Source organism: Sus scrofa, chromosome 4, assembly GCF_000003025.6.
Source record: "Sus scrofa isolate TJ Tabasco breed Duroc chromosome 4, Sscrofa11.1, whole genome shotgun sequence".
Lineage (NCBI taxonomy): Eukaryota > Metazoa > Chordata > Mammalia > Artiodactyla > Suidae > Sus > Sus scrofa.
In genome coordinates, this window is record NC_010446.5 from 33,248,998 (window position 1) to 33,262,661 (window position 13,664).

Consider the following 13,664-nt stretch of genomic DNA (forward strand, 5'->3'; position numbering starts at 1 on the left):
ATTTTTTACATATTGCTAGATTTTATTTACTAATCTTTTATTGAGGATTTCTATGTTTATACTCAGATATTTATCTGTAGTTGTCTCGTGATATGTTTTTCTAGCTGTGGTATTAGGATAATATTAGCCTTATGGAACTCACTGGAGAATATTTCCTTCTGTTTTACGCTCAAGGAATTTTAGAAGGATTGGAATTTCTTTTTCTACATACCACAAAATTCACTGAATTCATCATTGGTGAAGCTACAAAGCTGAGGCTTTTTTGTGTATGGGGGAAGATATTCATTATTGGTTCAGTGTCTTTACATGCTACAAGTTTATTCAGATATTTTGGATCAGTTTCTGTAACTTTTGACTCTCTAGAAATTTGCCTATTTCATCTACATTGTTTAATTTCACAGCATAAAGATGTTCATTATATTCCTATGTGATTCCTCAAAGTATTCCTATAGTAATCTTTTTAATTTCAGTTAAACTGGTAGTGATTTCCAATGCATTTCAATAATTTGTCTTTTCTCTTGGTCAGTTTTGCTGAGATTTTCAAAGCACCATAGTCAATTCCTTCTTAGTTTTGTTTCATTTTGGTTTTAGTTTTCATCAACTCGCTATTTATTTTCTATTTGTTCTATCTGTTCTTTATTCCATTTTTACTCTTTCTCTGTTTTCTTTTGGATAAAATAAGTATTGTTATGGTCCATTTTCTCTTTTCTGTTATTAGCTATAACCCTTTGTTTTGTGGTTTGAGGGCTTAACTGTACATATTTAACTTGTTACAATCTTCTTTCAATTCAAATACTACTTATTATATAGTTAGTATAAAAACACTAGTTATATGCTTTTGTTTTTCTTCTCCTAACCTTTGTGCTGCTGTTGTCATATATTTCACTTTAACATATATTACAAACCCTATACAATATTGATATTCACTTTAAAAGTCAATTACATTTAAAGGTATTTAAATAATATGAAAAAATCTTATATATTTACCCATGAAGTTACTATTTTGGGTATTCCTCATTCTTTTACACACCTATATTCTATATCTCTACTTGATATCATTATTCTTCTGCTTGAAGGACATCCTTTAACATTTGTTATAATACATGTTTTGTAGTGATGAGACCTTTTAGTCGTTTTTTGTTTGAAAAAGTATTTTGCCTTCATTTTGAAAGAAATACGAATGGGTATAAATTCTAGATTGATAATATTTTTGAGTACCTGCACTCTTCCCAATGAAAAATTAGCAGTTATCTTTACCTTTATTTAGTTATGTAATGAGTTTGTTTTCTCTGGATGCTATAAGATCTTCCACTTGTTATTGGTTTTAAATAATTTAATATGCTTTGGTATATTATTTAATGTTTCTTGTGCTTGGAGTTCAGTGAGCTTCCTAGATATGTGGTTTTATGGTTTTCATCAAATTTGGACAATTTTCAGCCATTATGTCTTCAAATATTTTTCTCCTTTCCCTTCTCCTTGCCTACAGGGACTTAAATTATGTGTGTATTAGGCAGCTTCCAGTTGTCCACAGTCCACAGATGCTCTGTTATTTTTTCAACTTCTCTTTTCTATTTATGCTTCACTTTGCATAATTTCCATTGTTGTATCTTCATGTTCACTAATGTTATTAAAACATTGTTTTAATGTAATGTAATGTAATGTTATTAAAACATTGATGAATGTTTGTCATCAATGCCATTTAGTATATTCTCATTTCAGATGTCATAGTTTTTCATTTCAAGATGTTTATATTGGTTCCATTTATATCTTCCATGTCTCTCCTTATATTCTGAACATAAGGAATATATTTCTATAACTGTCTATATCTATATCTACTAATTATAATATCTATACTAATTCTTGTTTAGTTTTGATTAATTCACAACCTTTTTAAAGGGTCTTTTTTTTCTTTTCTGCATACATGGCAATTTTTAGTTAGAGGCCAGCCATTGTGAATGTTACACTGCAATATGTTGGATATTTTCCTATTCCCATAAGTTTTCTTAAGCTTTCTTCTGCATGGAGTTGTCATATTTAGAAATGCTTTGGTCTTTTCACTTCTTGCTTTAAAATTTTTAGTGTGATACAATGTTCAGTCTAGAGTTATTCTCCACTACCGAGTTCACAAATTTCTGCATACTCAACACAATGTCCCATAAACTTGATGTTTCCTGACTCACTGAAAAAAAAAAAAAAAAAGACACTATTCTCAGACACCATTACCTCTAATCCTTTCAGGTGGTTCTTTCACCACCGTTGGGTATATTCCTCCATTCATTCATGATCAATATTTAGCTGAACACTTGCGATGACTCTCTGTGGATCTTTGTGTTCTCTCTCTGCACAGTCCTCTCCTTTCTAGTAGTCTGTCCTGTTGACTCTAGTCTTGGTCTCCCTCAATTGAACTTTATTTCCCTGTAACTCAGAGAGTGCATAGGTTGCACTGGGTATCTCCCCCCATGCTGTGTGCAGGAAACTCTCTTTAAGATTGGTAGGTAAGGGGAATTTTAGGGTTCAACTCATTTGTTTCCCTTCTCTTAGTAATTACTGCCCTTAGTTGCCAGTTACCCAATATTATTCAATGTTATTCAGGCATTTCTCCATTTGTATTGTTGTTAGACGAGGTGAGGAAAGTCCAGTCCCTTTTATTCAATTTTAGTTGTAAGTGGTAGCTTTCCTCAACTTCAGTGTGCTATTCCTGGGGTTTTAAAATAATCTCTTCTTAATATTATTCAAGAAGATAATTTTTTAAAATATAAAAGTTCATTAGACTAAATTATTTTAAAATATTTACCTTACTAAAACTGCTAAAAACAAGGGAAGTTCCAATCATCAGTTTAAAAACATCAGTTGAAGTATATTGACATATACTACTCTGTGCATGTGTGAACTTAAAGGTCATAATACATTGAAGTAATAAAACTAAATCTATTCAGTTTCCTTGAAAGACATGACAAAATGGCTAAAATGATGGAAACTATAGCAAATAGTGCAGTTTTAATTATGTTTTAATGCGACATACTGAGAATTTTTAACACTGTCCCTCAAGTGAAAATTACATTCATATAAATTCAAAAGTTCAGAAATGGTGCACATAACATACATAACACAATGTATACTGAAACATAGTTCACTGATGAAATAATATATTAAATGAGACAAGATTAGAGGCACTGAAATCATTGATCACTATATTTCAAGAATTTTTTTTTTTTTAAGGGCTGCATTTGTGGCATATGGAAGTTCCCAGGCTAGGGGTCAAATTGGGGCTGCAGTTGTCGGCCTATGCACAGCCACCGCAATGGTGGATCTGAGCTGCAACTGTGACCTACACCACAGCTCATGGGAACGCTGGATCCTTAGCCCATGGAGTGAGGCCAGGGATTGAACCCACATCCTCATGTATACTAGTCAGGTTCTTAACCCACTGAGCCACAACGGGAACGTCAACAAATGATTTTTAATACCAAAATTATAAAATGAAGATACTGGAAAAGTTCTACAAATAGGAAAAGGAAGTTAGTGACATTTTGTTTAGGAATTTAACATATGCAGAATAGCCAGACAAAGCACAAAACAACAAACCAATTAAACTGAGCATATGAATACATGCATTAAACACTGTGCATGCTAAAATTTACCTGAATTATATGAACATAAGGCTTTATCTGGAAAAAAAATGTTAAAATGTCAAAAATATATTTTAAAATCTTTATATGCTAAAGGGACATTAAAATCTAATTTCTGCTTTACATTACAGACTGTAGTTTAACATTTTCATTTAAAAATTTAAAAGGACATACTAGTTCAGAATAAAATAACAAAGGAAAATGCATTGTAACTAAATTAGTAAAAGCTCAAGTTATAAATATGTTTGTAGAAACTTTGATTAAATCAAATAATTACAGGCTAAGAGAGAAGCACATATTAGTAAGAGAAGGTACACAAAATAAAAAATTAATAATAGGCCTGCCCTGTATCCTAATGGTTATTATTTCTATTTTATACCATGTGGCCATATAACATACTATGTAATATAAGAGATAATTGTTACACATAGAAATTTGGAATGCAAGAATAAACTAATGAACTGAAACTGAAGGGATCTTAGAAAAGCATTATTCATATTGGAATTCCTGATTTTGGAAAAAGCATATTTTAAAATTGATTATCTTTTTGGAAGAAAAAAACTTTGAAAATTTATAAAGGACAAGTTATTTTGATATTCTCACTCAATGAAAACTATAAATGTAGAAATCATCACAAGTTAGCAGAATACAAATTAACTCAATTCTTCTAATTAATTGAAAGATAAGGAGATTATCACCTGAATATACACTAGAAATTTAAAGGAATGTATGAACTATCATGCCACAAAATACTGCAGTAGGGAAAAGGGGGAGGCCATAATACCTGAAAAAAGTAAATATTTATCTTGATACATCTAAGCTATTAGCAAAAAGGTAAAAAATCTAAATGTTTTAAATATAAATCTAATGTTCATTTAAAAAAATTTAAATTTGAATGACTTGATTCTGAACCTTACTTAACAAATAGAGAAGTAGTACATTTGGTATTATTTTACATGATTGGTAATTGGTAATTCACACATTGCTGGAATTACATAGAGTGCTTTGAGGGAAAAAAGAACTTTGTTCTGGCCACTATGTAGAAATTTCATAAGGACGTATGTGTAAAATTGTGGAAAGTAGAAAAATAGTTGAATTAAATAATTTAAGTGTTTAACATTTTATTAAGGCCATATTCCCATAAATTAACAATAAACTGAACCAACTAGATTAAACTAGGATTTTTTTAAAAATCAGTACAAATTCTAATTCATTTCAGCAACACTTACTCTAATTATCAGGTTTCAAACTTACAACATTTTCATTTAAAATAGACTGAATTTTTAAAAAGAATAAAAACATAAAATAGATTGAATATATTGTAATAAGTTTTTAAAATCTATTGATGATCTGCTCTGAGTTTCTTTCCATTACTTCTCCATAGAGCTTTGTTAAATACTCATTTATATTTTTTTTACAATGCTTTAACATTCTAACTTTTTACATTTAAATTTTGTTAATTCTGAAATTAATTTTGGTATATGGTGCAAGGCAGTGCTGTGCTAGTAATGGTTTAACAGTTATCTATCTGAGGGGAATAAGAGCCTTGGTTTGCAACATTTGCCTATTTCCATAAAATAAATACTTCCACAGAGCCAATTTCAAGTTACCAAAGTCACTTTATGCAAAGGGAACAGATGTATACACATTTTGTTCTGTCTCCAGCATATCCCTGGAAAAGAATTGCTGACCACACTGAAATTAAAATGTAATGGGAAGTAATGACCCTAGAGGAAGTTACTAAGGTAAACTGAAAGTAAAAAGACTTAAGATGCTTCAAGGCGTTAAAAACTCTTACTATATCACAAAGTAAAAGAAAACTGAGAGTAATAATAATGAAGAATTTAATTATCACGAAAATAAACACAATGAAAATAAGAGATAAGCTACAGCAATTTTTCTAAACAAGAAAAAAGCAGAAGGTAAAGTAATATTTTAAAACCTGTACAGGAGTTCCTGTCGTGGCGCAGTGGTTGACGAATCCGACTAGAAACCATGAGGTTGCGGGTTCGATCCCCGCCCTTGCTCAGTGGCTCAGTGGGTTAACGATCCGGCGTTGCTGTGAGCTGTGGTGTAGGTCGCAGATGCGGCTTGGATCCCGCGTTGCTTTGGCTCTGGCGTAGGCCGGTGGCTGCAGCTCCGATTCAGCCCCTAGCCTGGGAACCTCCATATGTCGCGGGAGTGGCCTAAGAAATAGCAAAAAAAAAATAAAACCTGTACAATCAACAGATCACACATGTAAATAATTGATAAAGGAAAACTGTCATATAAAGATGTAATCACAAGGTACGAAGCAAAATAATTGTAGGAAAAAGTGTAACAGTGGTATGTTATACAGTTAATAAATAAAAAAAGTTACTATGATGCTATATAGTAACATTTACTATGATACATTTAATTGCTATGATGTATATAGATTTAAATTATAATAGAAATTAACTGTTACATAATATTCCCTTAAAAAATTGAACATAACTGTAAATCTAAGTAAATATATATATTGAAAAAGTGTTTTACATGCCGATACAATGAAAACTTTCAGTAGTTTTCAAATTCTTTGTAGATATCTTTGCATCATGTCAAATTCTTTTTATTAAATATGTAGAATGATTTTCATAATCATACTGATTTACACACACATGCAATTCCTGTTAACATATACAAACCCCAGAGTTTAGAATGGATATATATTTAGTAAAGAAAATATTTTTGTAGTATTCTCCCTATTTCACTTCATTCTGTTGTTGGTTTTCTTCAATGGTAACTCTGAATTATAAAACTTCATTCTTGGGAACAGGGTTTCCATATGAAACAACAGTTCTCAGTAAAACTGAGAGTATCCTCCACGTTGATTTATGTATAATTATATAATATATATAATGCCTTTTTTCTCAAGAACTCTAGGATAAAAATACAATTTCAAATCCTTCTTATATCTTGAATGATCTGGTCTTTATGGTTTAGTGATATATTTAACTGGTTTAGTGGCATATTTAACTTTTCTATTTCAAAGGTATTATTTGAGGATTTTCTGTAAAGTACTCTGTTGTTAAGCTGACCCCCCCAAAATGGTTTTTTAGTCACTTATACTACTTTGTCAGTTTTAAACTCAGAGGCATTCTCATATGATTTTCCTTTTTATCACTACTGGTCCAATATATATGCCCCTGGGAAGAAGGGAACATAAAATGAAATAATCAGTACAACTACCAAGAAGTGTAAGGTTTAATTCATCAGTATAGGTTTTCACTGCCAGAATTTAGAAGACATTTTAATGAGTTTAAGATTAACAGTCAAAGGATTATATCATTTCTTAAAAAACTATTATACTATTTCTTAAGAATGCATCACTATAATCAATATAGAATTAAAGACACTGAAGTTTTCAAATTGTAGCTTTTTCTCCACAAATATTGTAAAGTACCTAATATTTTTAAATGATCTCAGAGAGTGAATATGTGTGTTTTCTGTCAAGGATATAGATCATTTGCTTTTTTTTACATTAAAATTTGTGTTCATTATTTTTAAAAATCATGATTATCAAAAGTTTTCAAATAGGGAAAAAAGCTTAGGTGTCAAATTTTTTCAAGATACTGATTAAAGCTTTCATTTTTATTTAAGGTATTTTAATAATAGACAAAATAGAGGGAAGTCACTTTTCCTCTAAACTTTTTTCACTGTAGTTTGCTGCTTTGTCTAATATTTACGTTTAACTTTCTCCAATTCCAAAATGCATGAGTTTTCATTCATAAGCATGATAGACATTTGTATGGTATAATGAAGGAAAACCCCTCTCCTCAAAGTACATTTTTTTTTTCATCCTCAGCACATCAGGGAGAGATAATAACTCATGTTAAGATGTTACTGTGCCATTTCTTTCAGACTTCTACTCTCAGATTCTATTTGAAAATTAAGTCTTCTAATCCTTAGCCCAGCGCACAATGCTTTCTGCAATATCTCATCATACTTTTTACATTTCATGCCTTTATCCTTCCAAACCTACTATTTACTTCTCTCACCTCCATTTACTGAAATCCTGTTTATTCTTTTTAGGCCTAGCTAAAATGCTCATGACAGTTTGTACTATTCTCTCATTATTTCTAAATTACTACAGCACTCCAAAAAAGCTCACAATTTTAATTTTTACAACTCTCCTTCCTACAAATGATTTTTAAATTATACAAAGTCAAAAATTAAGTATGGCATGACCATATACTAGAACATATAAATTATGTTTTATTACAGACTTAAGTTTCTTTGCATTAGTGAGATTTATATTTCAGGATTAAAAGCTAAGTGAGATGGAGACACTTTACTTTCCATGCTCTAGTCTTATTAATGAGATTAGGCTTAAGAAGAGGAAAAAAAAGAACAGTGTAGATGGCTAGAAAGAAAACGAGCCCTGCTAAAGGATAAGATTTGTCAGAATCAGTTAAGGCGACAATGGTATGGCTAAAGAGCCTTGTAAATAATAGGCTCCAGCCCAGTGATATTATTATAGGATTCCAGGATAGTAGCTCCATGATGCAGTGGGGAAGGCTAGAGGCTACTCACCACAGCAACCAGTATTAGTAAAAATTGCTATGCACAGACCTGGAATCAAGTAACCACTGCACACTAGAACATATCAGTGAAGCTTAATAAGGAATAAAAATTAGTGGGTCTTTTCTGAATGTTGTCCTTTTTTCAGGGTTTTCTAGAACATACGTTGACAGCTGGGAATAGGTACAGAGAAGGAACAATGAAAGATATCTGAGTAGGAACATAGGTGCTAAGAGTCAAATTAAACATAATTTTTAAAAATATATTTTACATGTAAGTTTGTGAATAAGAATTTTGTTTGCTACCTAAATGTAATGCATCATTGGATCAATCACAATATGGAGCACCACAAACATAACGGTGACTAAATATTTGTTGATGTAATTAAAATAACGTAGATTTCAAAAGAAAGCAAAAAAAGGAGAGAAAAGAGACAAACTCCAAATAAATGATATATAAAATATTAAGCAAAATTTATAAGAAATTATATTAAGTGTAAATGTAAATTATCTCAAAGATAAATCTTATCAAAATGGATTTAAGAAGAGCAATTTCACATTGTTTTCAAAAGACAAATGTTAAATATAGGAACACAGAGTGGTGGAAAATAAAATGATTGAGAAAGATACACCATACAAAAATCATTAACATTAACCAAAAAAAAAAAAAAAAAAAAAGCAGCTGCAGCAGTAATAACATCAAACAAAACTACTCTTAAGGAAAAATTATTCCTAGATAAAGAGGGACACTAGGTAACGATAAAATTATCAGTCTACTAGGAAAAACATGACAACTTTAGATTTGTATGTAGCTAATAACATAACTTCAAAATATATAGAGCTAACAGTGACAAAATTAAAAGGAGAAAAACCCACAAACACACATGGAGATTTTAACACACCACTCTCAATAACTAAGGGAATAATTGGATTAAAAACAAGAAAAAACAGAAATTGCCAACATAAAGGAAATGAGAAAATTTGATCAATGAAGTTAATAAACCTGATAAACTTGACATATGTAGAACATGTTCCAAAATATGACAACACATTCTTCCCAAGAACACTTACCAAAATTGATTACATGCGGCACCATGAAACTAACTACTTTTAAAAATTCCAAATTATTCAAAGTATATACTCTGACAAGCAGATAATTAAGCTAGATATCAATATTAAAAAACTTAGAAAATCCCTAGACTTTGGAAATTTACCAATATACTCCTAAATAATCCACAGGTAAATCAGTGTATAATAACATTAACACACCACATTAAAATTATCTATGCATCCTTCTGAAGAAATGAGGAAAAACAAACAAATTAAACTTAAAGGAAGTAAAAGAGAGAAAAAATAATAAGAAGAAAAATTAATGGAAAAGAAAAGCAAACATACAGCTTAGAAAGTAAACAAAACAAAAAGCTAAATGTTTGAAATACTAGTAAAACTGAGAGATCATTAGCAAGTCTGAACAAGAAAAAAGAAGGATAAAGGAAATGAGAACATCACTACATATTCAATAGACATTGAATAGATTATGTCATTATGAACAATTTAATGCAAATAAATTTTTTAAAAATTAGGAGAAATGTTCAATTTCCATGAAAAAGCCAAATTAACAAAGTAGATTCAATAAGGCAAATAATTCTAAATAGCTCTACATGTAGTAGAGAATTGAATTATAATTCAAAATGTACACACAAATTGCCAACCCTGGTGACATAGAGAGTGAATACTTCTAAACATGCTCAGGTAAGGAGCATGAGATATAAATGATAATGCATCATGAGATAGCTGAGTTTACCACAGTAAGGCAAGATAACTTTAACATGTAAAACCAATACAATTTACCACATTACCAGGATAAAAGAGAAATATCATACGGTATGTCCATGTGCAGAGAAAAAAAATGAACACAACTCAACATCCATTCATGATTAAAATTTTTCATCAAACTGGGAATAAAATATATCTTCCTGAATCTAATAGAGTAATAAAAAAGCCTTACAGGAAACATCAAATATAACAGGGAAATATTTAAAGCTTTTCCCAAAAAAAGGGAATCAAACATGGATGCCAACTTCTACTCAATAACTTCACTTCCACTCAGTATTTTATTATACGACTTATAGAAAGCATTAAGTTAAAAAAAAAGCAAGATATAATGCTTTGAAAGAAAGACAAAAACTTGTCATTACTCACAAATGATATATATTGTTAAACCAAAATCCAAAATAATATATGGAATAGTTATTAGATTCATTTAATAACAATAATAAATTTTACTTCTGTATACCAGCATCAATTTAAATCAAATTCTTAGTTACAGATCTTTTCTTTCTTCCTTTTTATGTTTTTTTTAAGAGCCACGCCTGCAATATATGGATGTTCCCAGGCTAGGAGTCAAATTGGACGTGGTGGCCTACAGCACAACCACAGCAATGGCAGATCTGAGCCGTGTTTATGATCTACGCCACAGCTCATGGCAATGCTAGATACTTAACCCACTAAGCAGGGCCAGGGATCAAACCTGTGTCCTCATGGATACCAGTTGGGTTCATTGCCACTGAGCCAAGACAGGAACTCCTTTAGTTACAGATCTAGTAAACAAAACTTCTACATTGAAATCTATTAAAATATCATTTAGAGATATACCAGATTCATGCAGTGGAATTCTTCCTACCCCATAAGAGATTTTAGTTATCCCCAAACTGATCAATGTAATTTGCATCAAAATCCCTGAAGACTATTTGTGGAAAAGATCATTTGATATTCAATCTATTTGTCAGTGCGAAAGGTTAAAAATAGTAACAATAATCTGGAAGATGAAAACAAGCTGGGTTAATTATACTACCATATATTAGCGTTTATTATACAGATACAGTAATTTGGACTGTTTGGTATTGGCACAAGAATAGGCAAGTTGGTTAATTGAAATGAATAGAGTTAGAAACATAACCACATTTACATGGCATTCCAAATAAATATGCTGGACCAAGTAGACATTTGTAGGATTAAGACTGAGTTTTGATCCCTACATACACACTATAAAAAAATTAATTACAGATGAACTATAATGAGAAGATTAAAGCACTATTCTACAAGAAAACATAGGAATGTATCATTATGATCTCAAAGAAGAAAAGATCTTTTATGTAGATTATGCCAAAAAGATCGGAAACTGAAAAAAAAAAAAAACTAAAATACATTAATATTTAAAACTTTTGTTGATCAAAAGATCCCATTTGGAGTTCCCGTCGTGGCGCAAACGAATCCGACTAGGAACCATGAGGTGGCAGGTTTGATCCCTGACCTTGCTCAGTGGGTTAAGGATCCGGCGTTGCCGTGAGCTGTGGTGCGGGTTGCAGACACGGCTCGGATCCCGTGTTGCTGTGGCTCTGGTGTAGGCCGGTGGCTACGGCTCTGATTCGACCCCTGGCCTGGGAGCCTCCATATGCCACGGGAAGCGGCCCTCGAAAAGGCAAAAAGACAAAAAAAAAAAAAAAAAAAGATCCCATTAAAGAGTAGGAAAGGCAAGTCATAGTATAGAACACACTTGCAATACATATAACCTATAAAAAATTCAAATCTATATTTTATAGAAAACACTCATAAATCAATTTTAAAAAGAAAGACTCAAAAAGAGTCAAGAAATCTGATTAGGCTCTTCATAAAAGAGGATATCTAAACAGTCAATTAACCTAAGAAAAGGTTATTACATAAATGTAAATTAAAGCCATAGTGAGGTAATACTGCACAGCCACTTGAATGGGCAGGTGAGAAGAAGAAAAGTACTAAATATAAAGTGAGGATACAGGGAAACTCAAACCTTCATTCACTGCTGTAGGAAGTATAAGTTTGAACAGTTTGGGGAAACTTTAACAATGTCAACCACAAATGAATATACGGATAGCCTATTACCTATCTATTCTATTACTAGGTATATCCACAGCAAAAATGAACACATATAATTACCAAAAGGCCATGTATAAAAATGTTTATATAAGCACTCCTATGAATAGCCAAAATCTGAAAGCAAACTATAAATCAACTGCAGCTTTTTTAAAATTAGACAATTTAATTCTCAAAGCTACTGATTTTAGCTAAGTACTTATACATTAGAAAAATCACAGAAGGTTGCTAATAGACAACACGATGTCAAAATTCATAAGACGTTTAAATTGGACCTTAAACTCAAGATAAGCAACACAAGATCCTTTAGCACTCAGCACCGGACCAGGGCTCAAACCTGCGCCTCCAGAGCCACCCAGCCACTGCAGTCAGATCCTTAACCCACTATGCCATGGTGGGAACTCCAAACTCTACATTTTCAAGTAAACTTTTTACTACAGTACGGAGTTCATACAGAAATGTGTGTAAATCACAAAAATACGCATGGGTAAATTTTGGTGAAATAACTACCCCATGTAACTATCACCCACATCAAGAGATAAAGCATCACCAGCATCCTTCCAGCTTCTCTCTTGCTCTCTTCCAGTAATTATTCCCCCTTCAAAGTAATAGCTATGCTGAATTCAAATACCATAGAACATTTTTGCTTATTTTAAACTTCATATAAATAGAATACCCACACATGTATGAATATTTTAGAGATGAGATTATATGTAGCTGCATCCAGGGTTGCAGCTGAAGCTCAGATTCAATCCCTGGCCTAGGAACTTTCATATGCTGTGGGTGTGGCTATAAAAAGAAAAAAAAAAAAAAAAAGTAGAGTTCTGCCTCAGAGAATGACAGAGTAGCTTATACCAGACTACTCTCCTGCCAGCAATAATTCTAAATTCTAGAAAAATGTTTTAGTTAAAAAAAGTGTAAAGACACCTGAGAACAAATAAATTCAGGCAGAAATTGGTAATACGACACTTGAAATAAGAAAAGCACCTAATTAACCATTTTTCCCCTAAGGGTTTTTCCAATTTGGGACACCCCAGAGGAGTTACAGCTCAGCAAAAAGCCTCTGTCTTACAAGGCTGAGAGGCCAGAGGTCAGAATTCAGAGTTATGAGAGCAGCTAGAATGCTGGGGGATATCCTAGAAAGGAGGGAGCCAGAGAATGAGGAGACTCAAAATTTACACTCAGTGGTTCCTCAAATCATTGCCTGAACTGTAAACTGTGGAGAGAAAAACAAGAAGAAACTCAGCAGAGAGCCACAACTGAGAGGATAATAAGGGCTGCAAAGGGATTGCAGCAACTTCCTGATGTAAAAGACACAGAAACTGGAATTTAAATCCCAATATATTATAGGTTTGGACCAATATTTTGAACTTTGTCTAGAATTAAAACCTTAGTAAAGAGAACCACAAACTAGATTAGAATCTACCTTAGAACAATGCAAAGAACCAAAATAAGCTTATAGTGTCAGAATGCTATTCATAAATCTCAGATACTGAACTACCAAAACATCTTATTATGCGGATATAGGGAATAAATAAAGGGTTGCTATAAATTTTTGATGATTAACTGTTCATATACATAC

At 31.9% G+C, this 13,664-nt stretch overlaps 1 protein-coding gene across 1 annotated transcript in view; it reads right to left on the reverse strand.

The window, feature by feature from the left end:
* Nucleotides 1–13,664, reverse strand: part of RIMS2 (regulating synaptic membrane exocytosis 2) — a 613,799-nt gene that overhangs the window by 249,383 nt on the left and 350,752 nt on the right.